General features: G+C 34.5%; 2 long non-coding RNA genes across 4 annotated transcripts in view; one reads left to right on the forward strand and one right to left on the reverse strand.

Moving 5' to 3' along the window:
- The window catches only part of LOC125681759 (uncharacterized), a 12,122-nt gene extending 2,404 nt beyond the window's left edge, over positions 1-9,718 (reverse strand). The window contains exons 1-5 of one of the 3 annotated variants that reach the window (XR_008798136.1): positions 9,637-9,718; positions 6,706-6,762; positions 5,614-5,700; positions 5,179-5,265; positions 2,253-2,339 (exon numbers count right to left, since the gene is read on the reverse strand). This is a non-coding gene — a long non-coding RNA (uncharacterized LOC125681759). Of the gene's footprint in view, positions 1-2,252; positions 2,340-5,178; positions 5,266-5,613; positions 5,701-6,705; positions 6,763-9,523 lie in introns of all 3 variants that reach the window. The other 2 variants (XR_008798135.1, XR_008798137.1) reach the window with 2 other exon arrangements.
- On the forward strand, positions 9,689-12,277 carry LOC130049799 (uncharacterized). Its single transcript, XR_008798138.1, has 2 exons — positions 9,689-9,921; positions 10,152-12,277. It is a non-coding gene; the product is annotated as an uncharacterized LOC130049799 (long non-coding RNA).
- Positions 12,278-17,167: the final 4,890 nt, after the last annotated feature.

A 17,167-nucleotide genomic window follows, 5' to 3' on the forward strand; every position in this document is an offset into this window, starting at 1 on the left:
GACATTCAGGGGCCCGTTTTACAAAAGGTCGTAAGTCTTAAAATTAGTCGTAAGACATAACTTACGATGTGAGACCGTTTTACAAAGATTTAGGATTTACAAGTTACGATGAAATTCAGCCTTAAGTCTACGACAGCCCGGGGGCGACCCTATGTCCCAAGTTTTGTCGCAAGTGCTCCATAAAATCTTTGTTACTATGGTTATTAAAATAATTCAACATGGCTGCATTTCTAATGTTTAATGTTATGAATGAGACTCATAAAAAACGTGTGCTGCGGGTGTTTCGCGATAGAAATAATCCGTTGGACTACCTCAGTGATGTTGAGGTAGTCGAGAGGTATCGTTTGCCCAGGCGGTATCTCTACGAGTTAACAAATTTAGTGCCGGGAGACGTAGAGCATCCTACAAACCTAAGCAAGGCTGTACCAGCTGTTATTCAAGTACATACCATGATTCATTATTGTCTGCACACATAAAGGCCTGTCCTGCCTCCTTTGTTTACTACAATGCATCACTTCCTCTGATGACTGCGTCACACAAAATGTGGTATTTCCGTCAGTGCGCGGATCAAACAAATGTAGCAAGTGTGTGCCATAGGACCCATTGCAATGTTTTTTACAATGTTTGTATATTCCCGCATAGACCATACTTTTTCCAATGATCATGATGATGTTGACTACTTCAAGCATTTTTAAAAAGAATATGCATGTCATATTAGATCTTATATTTCGACGCACCCATCCACGTAGGCCTAGTTATGTACGCCTATATCATACATGTATGCACTTACATGTACTAGTACATCATTTATATGCACGGTTTTATCCAATATCATGGTAGATTTATACCAATTATTAGTATGTATGAGAAAGACACTGTATTGGGGAAAAATTGTGAGTGAATTAATCCCTAACCCTTTTCCACATCCGCCCCCATCCATTAAATTATCAGTTAGGCCTATTAGTATGTTTGTAATGTATTTCAAATGGAAAAAGAAATTGTGAGTGAATTAATTAATTAATAACTACATTCCCCCATTATACCAGTTATTAGTATTTATGAAAAAATAGACGGTGTTGCATTTTTTTAAACGTGTGATTGAATGCCCCCCCCCCCCTTAACAAGTACCATCATCCATCATATTGCTTGTTATATAGCCATTAACGAACTGCAAAGATTCACCTTTCCGTCCTATATTAGACCACTTGATACAGCCATGTACCTGTAAAATTATTATTTTATATCGCCTAGTACATGTATATCATGTATATTATAATACACAAGAATAACTCTTATTTAAAATCTAACTTTTAAAAAATCAAGTTAATTTCCTTGATATTGGAAATCTGTAACTAATATTAAGATAATTAGGAATATATATAATTTGAGATCAAATAATAAGTCTAATTATTCATATAATATGCATGTATTAGCACAACTAACTTATAATTAGCAATCTGACCCCACCCACCCCCACCCCACCTTAGTCTTGTAACTCGAATATAAATGCATGTGCATTTGTATATACAATGTATGTAAAAACAAAATACTTGCTCATAACATGCTATGCAGTAATCAAGAATTGTTTATATGTACATGTATTGATCAGCTTCAAATGGTTAACATTCAATTAACAGGTTTTGGCTACAGTCAGGCCCCCTCCTCCCCTTGATTTATTTTGGCGATATTTTCTTCAAAGTGTGTGGATTCCCTGTCTATCCCATCCCAATTTAGGTAGTCGTTTCACTGTTAGTATGAATTAGTAGTTTATTAATTAATGTATCAATTAAGATTGTATGCCAACATGTTTGGTAAATCAATAGATTGAATTGAATAAATTTACTTCGCTTAATTAGCAATGCAAATATATAATTCAAAGTTAATTTGCTCCAATTTTCTTTCCTCCCCAGTGGCTGCACGTCAAAGCGTCGGGTTTCGCGCAATATCTATGTTCAATTCTACAACTTCATGAGCTGAAGAGTTCCATATACGACTTGCGACAAAAGAATTTACGATATACGATTACGATACATTTTGTAAAACGGTCCTACGGTCTGTCGTAAGTTCTTCAAATTTATGACTTAGGACTTAAGATTTACGACTTTTTGTAAAACGGGCCCCAGGTGTCTAAATGTAATTTTTTTTAAATTCAAGTTAAACTAAAGGATAATTTTCTCTCTCTCTCACCTCTCTCTATCTCTCTCTCTCTCTCTCATTGTTGCTAACAGCATGAAGTATTTAAGTTTTTATACCTGAAAATGCATCATTCTCCTCACTGGCTTCTCTAAGTGAGACAATGGCACTGTTCCCTATTTTCTCATCATGCTTGGACATTTTCCCTGAAAGTAAAAGTGAATCCTGATGTTTACCTCCTTCTTCCCTCTTTCTAAGACACACAAATTATAATACACATAGATTCTTATACACATGTAGTGACATTCATGTAGTGTCAAAACACACAAGTTGTATTCATGTTATTCTAAAGGATTAAAAGATGCTCTCTCTCTCTCTCTCTCTCTCTCTCTCTCTCTCTCTCTCTCTCTCTCTCTCTCTCTCTCTCTCCTTTTTTAACATCTTCCCTCTCTTTCAAAATGACAAAAAATTTTACACACATGTAGTGACATTCAGGTGTCTAAATGTAATTTTTTTTAATTCAAGTTAAACTAAAGGATAATTCTCTCTCTCTCCTCTCTTTCTCTCTCTCTCTCCTTTTTTAACATCTTCCCTCTCTTTCAAAATGACAATTTTTTTTACACACATGTACTGACATTCAGGATCCAGTTGCACGAACGTTAGTTAAATTATCTTCGAGTTAAGTCCGTAACTAATAGTTAAATTTTAAACTGTTAGTTAGCTAATAGATAGTTAAAATTGAGTTGCACGAAAAGTTATTAACTCCTAATTAACTAACTATTATTTAACAGAGAAAACTCTGTTAAACTTTCGTTAAATCCGTCTGCACGTGCATTTTACCTTCCCTACTGAAAAAAAAAGATGGCCACTATTTTAAAGAAGAGCAGAAGTTGTAATTGGAGCCTAGCAGAGATAAGCACGCTGACGGATTTTGTTGAAAAAAATGAACATATTTTAAAGGCCAAGCATTCGAATCTAATAACTAACGCTAAGAAAAACGCAAAATGGCAGGAGCTGACCGAAAACTTCAATGCAATGGGTGTGCAGAGGAGGACAGTAGATCAGGTCAAGTTTAAGTGGGGGAATTTGCAGCAGGGGGCAAAGAAGACCTTCAGCGAAGCGAAGAAGTCGTTGAAGATGACAGGTGGAGGCCCCCCGCCTAAGCCACCGACTGCCGCTGAGGAGAAAATCATCGGAATGATGAAAGACAGGCCAAACTTCAGTGGCATTGTCGGTGGCTTCGAGTCGTCAATGCCACCCCCTGCAGGTACATATATATACATTGTAATACCGTAATATACGCATTCGTGGCCTATGTATGACTTTATGCAATTAAACTCTTAATTATTATATAATAATTCTTATATATGAAGCACTGAAATTGCATTTAATATTATTTACAAGTTCATTTTATAAGAATGTTGACAGTCTATCTTCTATTTACGTTGTCGTTTGACAAAACACACACAAACTGATGACGTCATATAAAGAGCATGGAGGTGCCATTTAGGGCCTAATGTATTTTCAGAGCTAATTATAACACAAACTTAAATTTTCTTGCATTAAATGTGAATATAAATATATATATCGATATTAAACTAAGAGTACTTACGGTAGTGAGACTGGTATCATACATGTATGCATAGCCCCTTTATAAACCTGCAAGGCTCTATAAAACCCCTTTCACTGCATTGAGATTTGAGAGCTGTGTAATAGTCTAGTATGTTGTTAGAAAAATCCAGTTATTTCATTCACAAACGAAATAAACATTCTGTCTGCTACATTTCCGAATGAATTCTCGATGAGATCAACCTTCAAAGGTCTTTAACTCGCTTCAGACTAGGCCTACACTGTGCAAGTAAACAGCTCATCATCACCACACATATTACAAAATTGTGACGTCATTTATATCGACCACCTTGCATTCCGGCATCAGACATTTTTGTAAGGGGGGGGGGGAGCAAGGTTTATTTTCTTTAATTTCCGTTAATTTTAAACGTATGATAAAGTTTAGTCATTTTCATAGAAAGATATCTTGAACCCCCCCCCCCCTTGACAGTATAAGTGATTGCAAGCTTGAACAACTGATGAAGGACTAACACCCAACACTCGGGACCTCCAAAGATTTAGAATTTTGAAGTTTGGACCAAAGACCATCTTTAGTATTTATCATCCCTTTTATTTTGCTTGATATTATTTTTTATTTTAGACAATTGTTGTATCAAAAGGTCCGAGATAAATTCAATAGACTCGCGCTTAAATCGAAATCTTGAGGTTATTTGTTTATCGCTGAGGTCTTCCATGCTTTGTTTTTCTCTGTATATCCGCTCTTTTCTTTCCTCCCACAAGTTGCCAAACAATAAAAAGTCCGCCATTCCTGTTTTAACTGTTAGTTAAATAGTTTAATGTACCTCCCGTACCTCAGTTAAATCTGTCTGTTAAATTAGCAACTTAACGGAGCGTTAACCGTCAGTTAAATTTCGTGCAACCCGTTTAACTTGCCGTTAACTTTAATGGCGCGTTAACTAAATTTTAACGGCCAGTTAACTTTAACGTTCGTGCAACTGGATCCAGGTGTCTAAATGTAATTTTTTTTAATTCAAGTTAAACTAAAGGATAATTCTCTCTCTCTCTCTCTCTCTCTCTCTCTCTCTCTCTCTCTCTCTCTCCTTTTTTAACATCTTCCCTCTCTTTCAAAATGACAAATTTTTTTTACACACATGTAGTGACATTCAGGTGTCTAAATGTAATTTTTTTAATTCAAGTTAAACTAAAGGATAATTCTCTCTCCCTCCCTCTCTCTCTCTCTCTCTCTCTCTCTCTCTCTCTCTCTCTCTCTCTCTCTCTCTCCTTTTCTAACATCTTCCCTCTCTTTCAAAATGACAATTTTTTTTAAACACATGTAGTGACATTCACGTGTCTAAATGTAATTCTTTTTTAATTCAAATTAAACTAAAGGATAATTTTCTCTCTATCTCTCTCCCCTCTCTCTATCTCTCTCTCTCTCATTGTTGCTAACAACAAGAAGTATTGAATTTCTTATACCTGAAAATGCATCAGTCTCCTCACTGGCTTCTCTAAGTGAGACAATGGCACTGTTCCCTATTTTCTCATCATGCTTGGACATTTTCCCTGAAAGTAAAAGTAAATCCTGATGTTTACCTCCTTCTTCCACTCTTTCTAAGACACACAAATTATAATACACATATATTCTTAGACACATGTAGTGACATTCATGTAGTGTCAAAACACACAAGTTGTATTCATGTTATACTAAAGGATTAAAAGATGCTCTCTCTCTCTCTCTGCTCTCTCTCTCCTTCCACTTTCTAAGACACACAGATAGTATATATATATATATATATATATATATAGATATAGATTCTAACACACATGTAGTGACATTCAGGTAGTGTCAAATTACAAATGTTGTATTCTTGTTAAAGTAAAGGATCTCTCTCTAGTATTAATTTCTTATACCTGAAAATGCATCATTCTCCTTACTGGTTTCTCTATGTGAGGCAATAGCACTGTTCGCTATTTTCTCATCATGCTAGGACATTTTCCCTGAAAGTAAAAGAGTACTTTAATTTGAAATTCAGGTGAATCCTGATGTTTACCTCCTTTTTCCACTCTTTCTAAGACACACATATCAGTATACACATAGATTCTTATACGAAACATTGTAGTGACATTCAGGTAGTATCAAAACACAAACTGCCACGGTGGCCTAGAGGTTATAGCATTCGCCTCGCATGTGGAAGGTCGGGGTTAGAATCCTGGCCGCGACAAACCTAAGTCATTAAAACAGGTAGTGACAGTTCCATAGCCAAACGCTTGGTATCAGGTGTGAATGTCACAGGTCCTCAGAGATGACTTTAAAAACAGATATCCATTGTCACAGTGGGTGTGGCATGCTAAAGAACCCTCACTGTTTAATGGCTGAGCAAAGGCCTGAATTTGAAGCCCTTCACTGGTCTTGGTGACATCTCCATATGAGATAATTGACAAGCATTAAGAAACCACATACCTGAGTGTATAATGTTTGAATAGTTTCAATGAAAATTTTCAGAAGAAACAAGGTAAAATTTATAAGTCTATAGTAGCATTACATCTGAAAAAAATACAGAGATCTATAAAAAAAAAAATAAAAAAAAAAAAAAAGGCAACATAGAATGCATCACTCAAGTTTGTAAGTAACTCTTTGAATGCAAAAATGATCTTCTTGACCATCCTCGTGATTTTACTATGCTATAAACATACATTGCCAAGTTAATTTCAAAGTATAAAATAATGAATGTACATGTTCAACATATTAACAGATATAACAATAGATTACTTTTATAGCCTAAAATAGTCACACAAAATGAAGATTGCTTTATGGAAAAAGTTACAACTAGATTTCTGATCAGATTATTAACAATGACATATGTCAAATATTTGGCAATATGCATAGTTATTATGTAAAATCCTATAAAGCTTTCAGGATATCTAAATACGAGTACAATTATGTCTCAGGCCATCTACTACACATAAAACACTATACAGAAAACTAAACACACTGTTTCATACCTTTTTCTCTGATTTCTTTGGCTTTTTGAGATCAAAGGGATCATCATGATTCATCTTCTGAAAGAAGTATAATTACTCAAAATTGAAGTATGGTTTTCAACTAGAAGCATGAAATGTTAAGAAAGGCTAGTAGAAAATAATTGTGTGAGTACCGCTGCACATCCCACTCAATAATATCTCACTCCTATTGATACACATATTGTCAAATGTCAGGGATTTAGACCCCTTCTTAGGCACTTATGGCCTTTAAGCAGTGGGGATTCTTTTATGTGCCAAACCTGTTCACAATGAACCTGTTTTGAACTTCACAAAGGACTGGCCCATTTCCTTCCCTTTTATAACAAATGGGAACAGGGAATTACATAATACATTTAACTTTACTGGGATTGGCGAAAAGAGGAGGTATTAGACTAAATATTACTATTTTGTATTATTTACGAAAAAATATTTATTGATTATCGCATTGTTAATTCATAAATGTATTTTAATACATACAAAATTAATTGGAAAATTTATGATTTCAAATTTAAGGGCGAGATAGCTCCTTGACGATGGGCCTGGATAGAGATATCTTGGCTCTGAGCACAAGGCAGCCCTAGGTTCCAGATGCTGTCTCACCTTGTCCATGACATGTGTATCAGCTAGAGCTGAGCCTGATAAACTACTATGCATATGATATAGAACATGAAACAAGAAACTAAGATAATTTGTTGAAGATCCCCACATAACCGAAACTTTCGCTCTCAACTGAAATGTTTTCATTTGTAGTCGACCAATTATAAGATAGCAGATATCTATACTTATACATGAATAAATTTTGCCAATAAACTAAGAAATGCTTGCAAATGAGTTATTGCTTGCACCTTTAAAATTTCAACCACATATGAGATGATGTCCCTATAAACTATAATTGAACTCTACCTGATCAGCAATTATTGTGAAATTAATTGAAAACCTACTTTCATTTTCGATAAACTACCCCGAAATAGCAAAAATGAGTGTAAAGTGGTGGACATGCTTTGGCGGATCTAAGTCATTTGGAGATGACAACATATAGCAATATATTACATAAATCTGTTAATAGTGAATATGTCAATAGGAAATTGATTTAAAGTATGCATAGGATTGGGCGAATTAGGATGCGATAATTGTTAAATCTATAAAATGCGCGAATTTGTATCTTCTATCCACAATTTTAGTTTTAAAGGAAATTTCCAGATGTTCGGGTAGCTAAACAGAGTTTCGTATAATATTCATTTCACCATGGACCAGACACAAATTCACCATGAAAAGAACATTTTTAATGCACGTTTTTTTCTTTTATTCATATTTATAACTTCAAATACATCTATTAGTAAAATAAACTTTTAAAAATAAACAAAGCAACAGATACAGTACTACTCCAAGCGCTCAAATTGTGGGTCTCTTTGATAATGCATTTAAAAACTAAAGTCCCATGCTACGGTAGGTGCTGGCACGATAAAGAACCCCTTACTGATCAATAACCCTTAACACAGAAGTTCCGATTGTTAATTGAAGAATTTACATGGACATAGATATATATGTTAAATTAATATTTTTAATTCTTTGGATCTGTGATTTATTTTCATAAGATAAGAAATTCTTTTTATTCTAAACTTTTACTGCATAGTTGTTCGATGCTTGGTCAATATTGTTCAATCCATGGTGAAATAGCTCAATACTGCATTAATTAGTTTTATTTTCTCTTACACTGTCATTATTTATGTGTAAAGTGTGATTTCTCGTGCTTGTGCGGGTATTCAACTAGTATAATCAGAAACACAAGATTGGAATTAAAAATTAAAACATTATAACAATATGTTATGTTTAAACTTATAAAAAAGTTCAACTGTTTGGTGGATAAAAATATCTACACTTTACTATATGTATGCATGTTTGACTATAGAATGGGGGTCAAACACACTGTCAAGTGAGGAAGGGGGGACAATTGAGGGGTTGGGGCAGATGTTACAAATCTCATATCGTTAAAGGCTCTGTTTATTACAAAAAAATTATGCACAATGGCAGGACCAAATAAAATACATTCATCCATCCTCCAACAAGTTCCATCAAACCTGTACTTAGGAATTACCATCTGAAGACCTAAAGCGGGGAACACAAATTTCTAACATCACCAAGAAGGCTGATTCAAACCTAGGCTATATCTGTGAAGAAATCTACAAAACTGCCCCAAAGGAAGCCGACGAAATACCTATATCTCATTAATATGACCTATCTTAGAGTACGTATCTTTTGTATGGGATCCTTACTACACTAAGGACATCAGCAACATTGAGAGAGTCCAAATCATCGGAGCAAGAGTTATCTCTCTGACCATACCAACCGAGTAGCAGAATGTATCAGTGCAATATTCAGAGATTTCAAACAACCAACACTTCAAGACAGATGCTGTAACATTAGACTAACATACTTCTACAAGGTAGTTTAGGGACTGATGCCAGCCATACACCGCCACAGAATTACTGTACCCACCACGTACCTTGAAATTATGCAGAAGTGACAGAACCATCACTGCCCATACATATACAGACTATAATACTGATAAAATATCTGACCATTCAGCTTTACTATGACAGCAGAGGATTGATTTTTGCGACAAAGTCCTGCACTCTCTCACTAATTGAAATTACACTAAATTTGCAATTTGCTATGTATTCATAGATACAAGTATTGAACTGTTGAAGTAAAATATTGATATGTATATGCTACCCGGAACAAGGTTTAACCTGTTAACCTCCAACATATTTCCAAACTTAATTTTGATAAAACAAATAACCTCCATTGTTTACGATTATGGTGATTTATACAACACTTCAATATACAGGATTACAATTCTGATTAGTCCCGATCCACAATGCTGCTCATGTTCACTAAGTTCAGTTCACTCACCAGCATGCAGCAGCCATGATTTCAGTGCCTACTGGGCTACTTTCACTTTCACAGGAAGTGAATGCAGATCGAGGTCAAATTAACGTTGTAGACCCTGTTGTTTGGAATTGGACTCTGAGCATAGATTGATCATACATGATGAGTATTTACTCAATGATTGATCAGGAGAGATACTTCGAATTACATTTCATGCCCAGATATGTTGGGCCCAATGCGTCTTTGCTCCAACATCACAAACTGACAAACGGATGGTGACCGTGATACTGATAGTAACAGCTGAGTAAGGTAAATATCTTGTAAACATGCAGAACTTTGGAATACGTACTTTTAAGATTTGAATATCGTGGCCAGATAGCAGGATAGATAGATTACAATTTATCAAGTGTATGTATCAGACATTCTTAAAAGCAATTTTTCTTTGCCTATAAGATTTCAAAATAGACCAGACTTAATTTTATCTTATTCTAGGATATTTTAGTTTTGACTATATGGTAATTTGTCATTACTTTCGACAGGCTACATGTACCCCCATCATCACTGAAAGGCAACCGGGATGCAGTCTTTAAATCTGGAGTTCTGGGCAGAACTGTGCATTTCTGGAACAATGATGAGTTTAAGTGAAATGGTAATTTGTCATGAATTTCTACAGTGACTACATGTACCCTGACCATCTTTGAAAGGCAACTGGGATACAGTGCAGTCTTTATCTGGAATTCTTGGCAGAACTGGACATTCCTGGAACAATGATCAATTCAAGTGAAACAGACTCGGGTGCAAGCAGACATTCTTGTAATTACAGAATGTATTCCTTAAGAGAGGCAACATGTGACCTGAAAACAATTTTATTCAGATCTATTTAAGGAATGAATTCAATATCTAATTCATCCAAGTATATACTGGGTTTGGGCAGTTTGCGCTTTTTTAAACTGCTAAGTGGTTTATGAAAAAGCACATTTTTGAACTTGCAAAAGAAATCAGACCAACTGCTGATATACGTGGTTTTCAGTGAGTTAATCAACGATTATCTATGAAAAGTTAGCTACACTGAACAGTTTCTTTTTTACATGAGTATATATACCTAAAACCCATTGCACATCATAAGAATTTTATTTTATTTTGGACAGTGCTCTTGTTGTAAAGTGTTATGTGTAATGCATGCGAGTTGTGGACGGGGTTTGTAGTCATCTGAGAACAAGGATTGGCACGTTGGGTGGACTTGGAGAAATCTTTATATGCTAAACCCAGTTTTAGAAGAAACGAAGAAAGCAAACACTAGATCAGTTCCAACTAATAGAGCTGTCAATCAGGATAAGCAATAAAACATGTTGACCAAATTGGCACTCGGCTGTAATAAAACATTGTATGTAGGGAACATGTACTAGAAGGAAAGAGCGTTTATGTATACATTTAGTTTTTATGTAATATTCATTAATTATTATTATATGATTGATATTAAATATGTAAGGCCACACCAATTTGTAAAATAGTTCTTCGGATTTTCAAACAAAAAAAGTGAGGCGAGAGGGCGAAATTATTTCACAAATATTATTTTTAATTTTGGAGATAAAAATTATGAGGCGAGCGAATACAAGAAATATAAATATTTTTAATTGAATTAAGTGTGATTTTAAAAAGCGGGCGCCTAAAAATAAAGATCTAAAATCATCAGATATCATTTGTTTACCACATAAACTTAATATTTTTCAACTTTGTTGATATAGTTTACAATAAATAAGAAGTATTTCAGGTTTCAAAGACTTATTTTCTTTATACCTAATACATGTACTTTGCAACATTAACTGATAAGGTCTTTTTGAAGCATTTTATTTAAGTTTCATTTCTACAAACTTTCGATTCAGAGATATGCATATTGCTAGGGACACATCCAGTTTTGACATTCATTGCAAATGCAATATCCATTGCATCGCTTTGAGAATTTTCTTGAATTTTGATATGACATCACCAAACCTTTTGTGAATTTGTCGTTAACTGTCGGTCCGGTTTAAAATAGTCATCGATCAGTACCCCTTGCTTGTTGTAAGAGGCGAATGAATTGGGCGGTCCTTCAGATAGGACTGCAAAAACTGAGATCCTTGTCACAGCAGGTTTGGCACGATAAAGATCCCTCAGTGCCATAAGCGCTGAGCATAGGCCTAAATTTTGCAGCCCTTCACCGGCAATGGTAATGTCTTCATGTGAGTGAAATATTCTCAAGAGAGACTTCAGTCAATATATAGGGTAATCAAACAATCAATCATATGCTATCAATGTTCTTTAAATAGTGGCATCGAATAGCGCTTCAAAAGTTTCATCGGCTTCCAGTTCGATTCCAGCATAAGGAACAACTTCCAATCCAGTGTTATGAAGTATCGTACATATTAAGATAGACATCATGAATAACTTAACCGTATTACACTGTTAGGAAATTTCTCGAGAGCCCGCGTTTCTGTCATTGTCAGCATGTACATCAAGGTTATTTGTGCGCTTGTTGTAAAAATTAAAAAAAATATTTACGGATATTTTTGAACACGCGGGCGGATACTATTTTTTGATAATATTATAATTTGGATTTGTTACAAATAGAAGCGGCGAATCCGACGAACTAGATTACAAATTGGCATGGCCTAAATACTTATTTTTATTTTGAATTCTTTTTTACAAAGTGACATACTGGCTCTAAAAAGGTATTTCATTTTTTGATTATGGCAACGAAAATAAGAACATATATATCAGGAATTTATATTTAAGGGAGGTTTCACGCTTTCTAAATCATCCCTTACCAGCTGTTTAAAATTCATCCGGAATTACAATTACAAACCAGGTTGTTTTGGACATTGATATGAGTGTCACATGATTGGGATTGCTGTCTAAAAATAGTACTGATGAGAATTTAAGAAATGGAATTTGAGGTAATTTGATGATTGTAATCAGAAATATTTATTTAGAAATAGTACATCATAAAGGGGCATGGACACGATTTGAGCTGAAAATTTTAAAATTTCATTTTTCCATTTTTACTGTTTACAATGCTTAACAAAAGTATTTCTAATGGTCAACCAAAATTTGAATAGGAGTTGTTGAGTTACAAGTGAGATACAGCACTCACAATTCTTTGTAAAGTAAACAAGGCTTGCGCCATATTTTTGTTTACATATAGATAGCTTAATAGAAAATAGCATGTTTAAACCAAAATGAGATGCCAAACACTAGAAAGTATTTAATTGTGTTCAGAATTATCTGCTTTAAACGAAACATTTACTAGTATATTCAACCTATGTAAACAAAAACATGGCACAAGCCTTGTTTATTACAAAGAATTGTGAGCTCTGCATCTCCCACGTACTTTGACAACTGACACTCAAATTTTTGCTGACCATTAGAAATACCTTAGTTAAGCATTCTAAACATTAGAAATGAAAAAATAAAATTTGAAAATTTTCAGCTCAAATCGTGTCCATGTCCCTTTATTTTCTCCCTCAGTGCCCTCGTCCGAAAATAAATATTTTCTTGACTATTTGATAATAAAACAAAACAGAAAAAGTGAATAGGTTGGTTCCGTTCGTTACAAGATCGCTTTTAATAAGCAAACATCAAATTGACAAAGCTGAAAAATCACCAATGAAAACAGATGAATTCAAAACTGAAAATGGGCTGGGTGGGAGGGAAGGCTATTTAAGCACAGAAATACAAAAGCGACCTTTGTTGCTTTTAACGAATCTTGCATTGCCCGAACACTGACCAGTAGTAGTATATATACTAAGCGCTGGTGCATGAGCTCAAAAACCCGCGAAATGTATTTACGGAAAATAACCAAAAATGACGAAATGTAAAATGTAAAGAAATGAGTTTAATAGATATACAAATAATATCAATTAAGGAAAAAAATCGGGTATTTCTGACAGACCACTTGCTCATGCAAGACACCGTGCTGCAGTATTTACATTCCCTTTGCATCTGCCTGATCATGAAGCAAAAGGGAAAATCTATATTTTTGTTTAAAGCCAAACAGTATTTCTATTTTTGGATCTACATGTATTTACTTTTGACCATCACAATATTTCAAAAGTTCATATTTTCATATGAGAAATTATATGGTTTTGTTTACAGGTAGAAATGCTACTCTCTGTCTGCATGTAAATTTAACATGCTTCACTTTCCAAGGTTGAAGTGAAATGTCTTCAATGTTTGTGCATGTTAGGAAATAATAGAAATACTGTAAGTCCAACATTGTACAGGTTTGTGTGTTGTGTGCAATAAATTGCAAGTGTTTTAACTTAACGAAAGCTACAGTTATGCAGCTAAATTCACAATGGGCATTAGATTGATTGTTTGCTAAATTTATGATCAATGGATGCATTCTTTCTACACAAATTAATAATAATCGGGAAAGTATTTGGCAGTTGCTTGAATATCATAGTCAATATCAACATAGTCATTGTTTTGCTTAAAAATCTTTCATTATAGTACCATGATTCAAAGTAATGTACCTATTGATTGATTAAATTGATAATCTGATTGAAAAGATCCCCAATAATTGCTAATCAGTTAAATTTTTTATCATCTGCTAGCAAATTAATAAATTGTTATTATCAATTATGAAATTGATTAAATATATCACTTGAACATCTGTATTATAACCCTGCATGATAGTTTAATAAGTGAATGCAAACTGATACAAAGTGCACTTAAAAGCTTTTTAAAAAGTTTATTTTCTCTCATTTCTCTCACCACAATCTTTCTCCTCTGAAATTCAAAGGGAATTAATAACTTATTAATTGATTCTCAAGTTTCCAATTCTTTCTAACAATCAATTAATCTCCAATCACTACAAATGAAGACCTGCAAAATTTATGCCAGAGCTTGTGACTTATGAGTTTTGGTAGTCTCTCCTCAAAGGATTACCTATTCAGTAGCCCTTATTACAAACAAAGGGTTGCCTGGGACAACTTGCTTCTTTTTCCAGATTTATATTACGATCAACAAAACAATTAGAATGAAGAAAGGAAAAGACATAATAAATCACATAAATTGGAAACACTTATTGCACGCTTTCCTTGTGAATATGACATATTTTCTGAGAAAAGTTGATCTGCATTAGCTTCTATATTCTATCAATCCTTAAAATTAAAATCACGATAAATGTCAGAGTGAAAGAGATTAATTTGCCAGTGTGTATTTCTTGCTTATTATTTTTTAAATGAATATATACTTGTCCATATAATTGCACTAGTTGTATTTTTGTCTTAGATTTACTAATTTTGTCGATTATACAAATATGATTTTTTGAATATTCTGGTCTAAAGTTATTGAAATTCAGGTCCGTTATTAAATAAATATAAGTGATGATAATAAAATGTCAGATTTATAATAACAAATCTTGATTTTAAAATAGACACTTTTTAACCAAGAAATATCCCCTTGGATATTTAATTTAGCATTCATGTGACGTCACTATTAGTTCTTTCTAAACTCTAATTGTTATGACTGACCTTTTCTTAGCCTTCTACCACAACTCTCTTTTAGAAAAGAACGAAATAATTCCCTAATACCAACGTAAATATTATACTTACTGAGAACAGTTGTCGCCATCTTTAAACAGGAAATTCTCATTGCGCATGCGCATTTAACGCAATGGAGCTAAGTGTGTAAACTGTTCTTTAGGACTCGTGATTGTGTGTGACAAAATTCACGTACACACCGGAAACCGACACATATGACTATTTTATATTTTTTGAATCGAGTGTGATGAGAGTTAACGTTTCCGAACGAAATACTTCCCACTACACGGGTGCATGTAGTGGGAAGAAAAAATGTAGTGGGATAAAAGGTGTGTGTTCATACTCGTGTAGCGTGATTCAGGCGCTTACAAACGCACACACACACACACACACACACACACACACACACACACACACACACACATACGTGTAACGCGTGTCAAATGAACACCTTAACTTCCCACCTGCAACTGAACACTTCTACAGTTATAGGTATTTTAGTACGAAAATTTACTATTTGGTACTAAAAACAACATAGAAGACATTGCTGCGGTCGAAATTTGTGAAATATCGTTTTATTCACTCCTTGAATTTTTGCTTATCAAATGAACACTTTCCTTTACACACAGTCAATTGAACACTTTCCTTTACACACAGGCAATTGAACACTTTCCTTTACACACGGGCAATTGAACACTTTCCTTTACACACGGGCAATTGAACACTTTCCTTTACACACAAGCAATTGAACACTTTCCTTTACACACAGGCAATTGAACACATTCCTTTACACACGGTCAATTGAACACTTTCCTTTACACACAGGCAATTGAACACTCTGGCACACACGGGCAAATGAACACTCTGATACACACGTGTAATTGAACACTCTGACTCACATGGCCAATTAAATACTCTGATACACGCAGCCAGCTAAACACTCTGATACACACGGGCAATCAAACACTCTGAAACATCCAAACAATCATTCTCACCACGCTAAATAAATAAGGCCAAATCTCTAAAGCTTACAAAAAAAGCGTGAAACGATGACATTAATCGACATTGGGATGGGATAGACAGGGAATCCACACATTTCGTTGAAATTATCGCTGCAAGAAAATAAAAAATAAAGGGGGGGGGTAGTATTGATTGGATGATTGATTATATATTTTACGTCCCGTCGAGAATATTTTATTCATATTGAGACGTAACCAGCTTTAAGCGGAGTACCACGAATTTAGACCTATCCAATGTATCCATAGGGTTCAGGGTCGTAGCAGTGAGGGTTCTTTGAAATATCGTGCCAACACCTACTACATGTACGACATGGGATATACGTTTATAAGGTCACATCCAAAAGATCCGTGATTCTCACTTCTAAATGTCGAGCGTTTGGCGAAGGAGCAATTAACACTACCAATTTTAACGTCTTAGGTTTGACGCATGAACGATGCTTGAACTCACGACCTCCCGGTTACGAAGCGAACGCTCTACCATTGAGCTACCGCGACCGGTCGGGGGAGGGGTAGTAGTGTCCATAATGATGACTTTTAATGTAATAATAACTTATGATAATCATCATTATTATATATATATACTTCTATGATTATAGACTCCCTCGTTTGCCAATGCATGCTGTACGGGCCAGATTCTGTAGTAATTCGACCAAAAAGTATGATAAATAAAATCAAAATTCTGTAATACAGTGCCTACAGGATCTAAAACAAGTATTCATAATTATATACATTTTTTGTATCACTTTAAGTTTTTTGTTGACTTTTGACATGATTAAAAATTAGATATCTTTGTAAAGAAATGTCACGCGATATCTTAATTCCACTCTAAAAGGGAACATTTTCATGAACATTCTGTTTATATATGTAACTACATAGATGTGACCTTACAGAAAACTTTAATCAAACGTTGCAAAAACCATAAATTCTTTGAAAATCCGGTTTATAACACCAGTTTATATAACATAACTTCAGAATCAGGATTTGTTCCCGGTTCCTTTATATACTGTTACAAAA

Source organism: Ostrea edulis, chromosome 8 (assembly GCF_947568905.1).
Source record: "Ostrea edulis chromosome 8, xbOstEdul1.1, whole genome shotgun sequence".
Classification (NCBI taxonomy): Eukaryota; Metazoa; Mollusca; class Bivalvia; order Ostreida; family Ostreidae; genus Ostrea; species Ostrea edulis.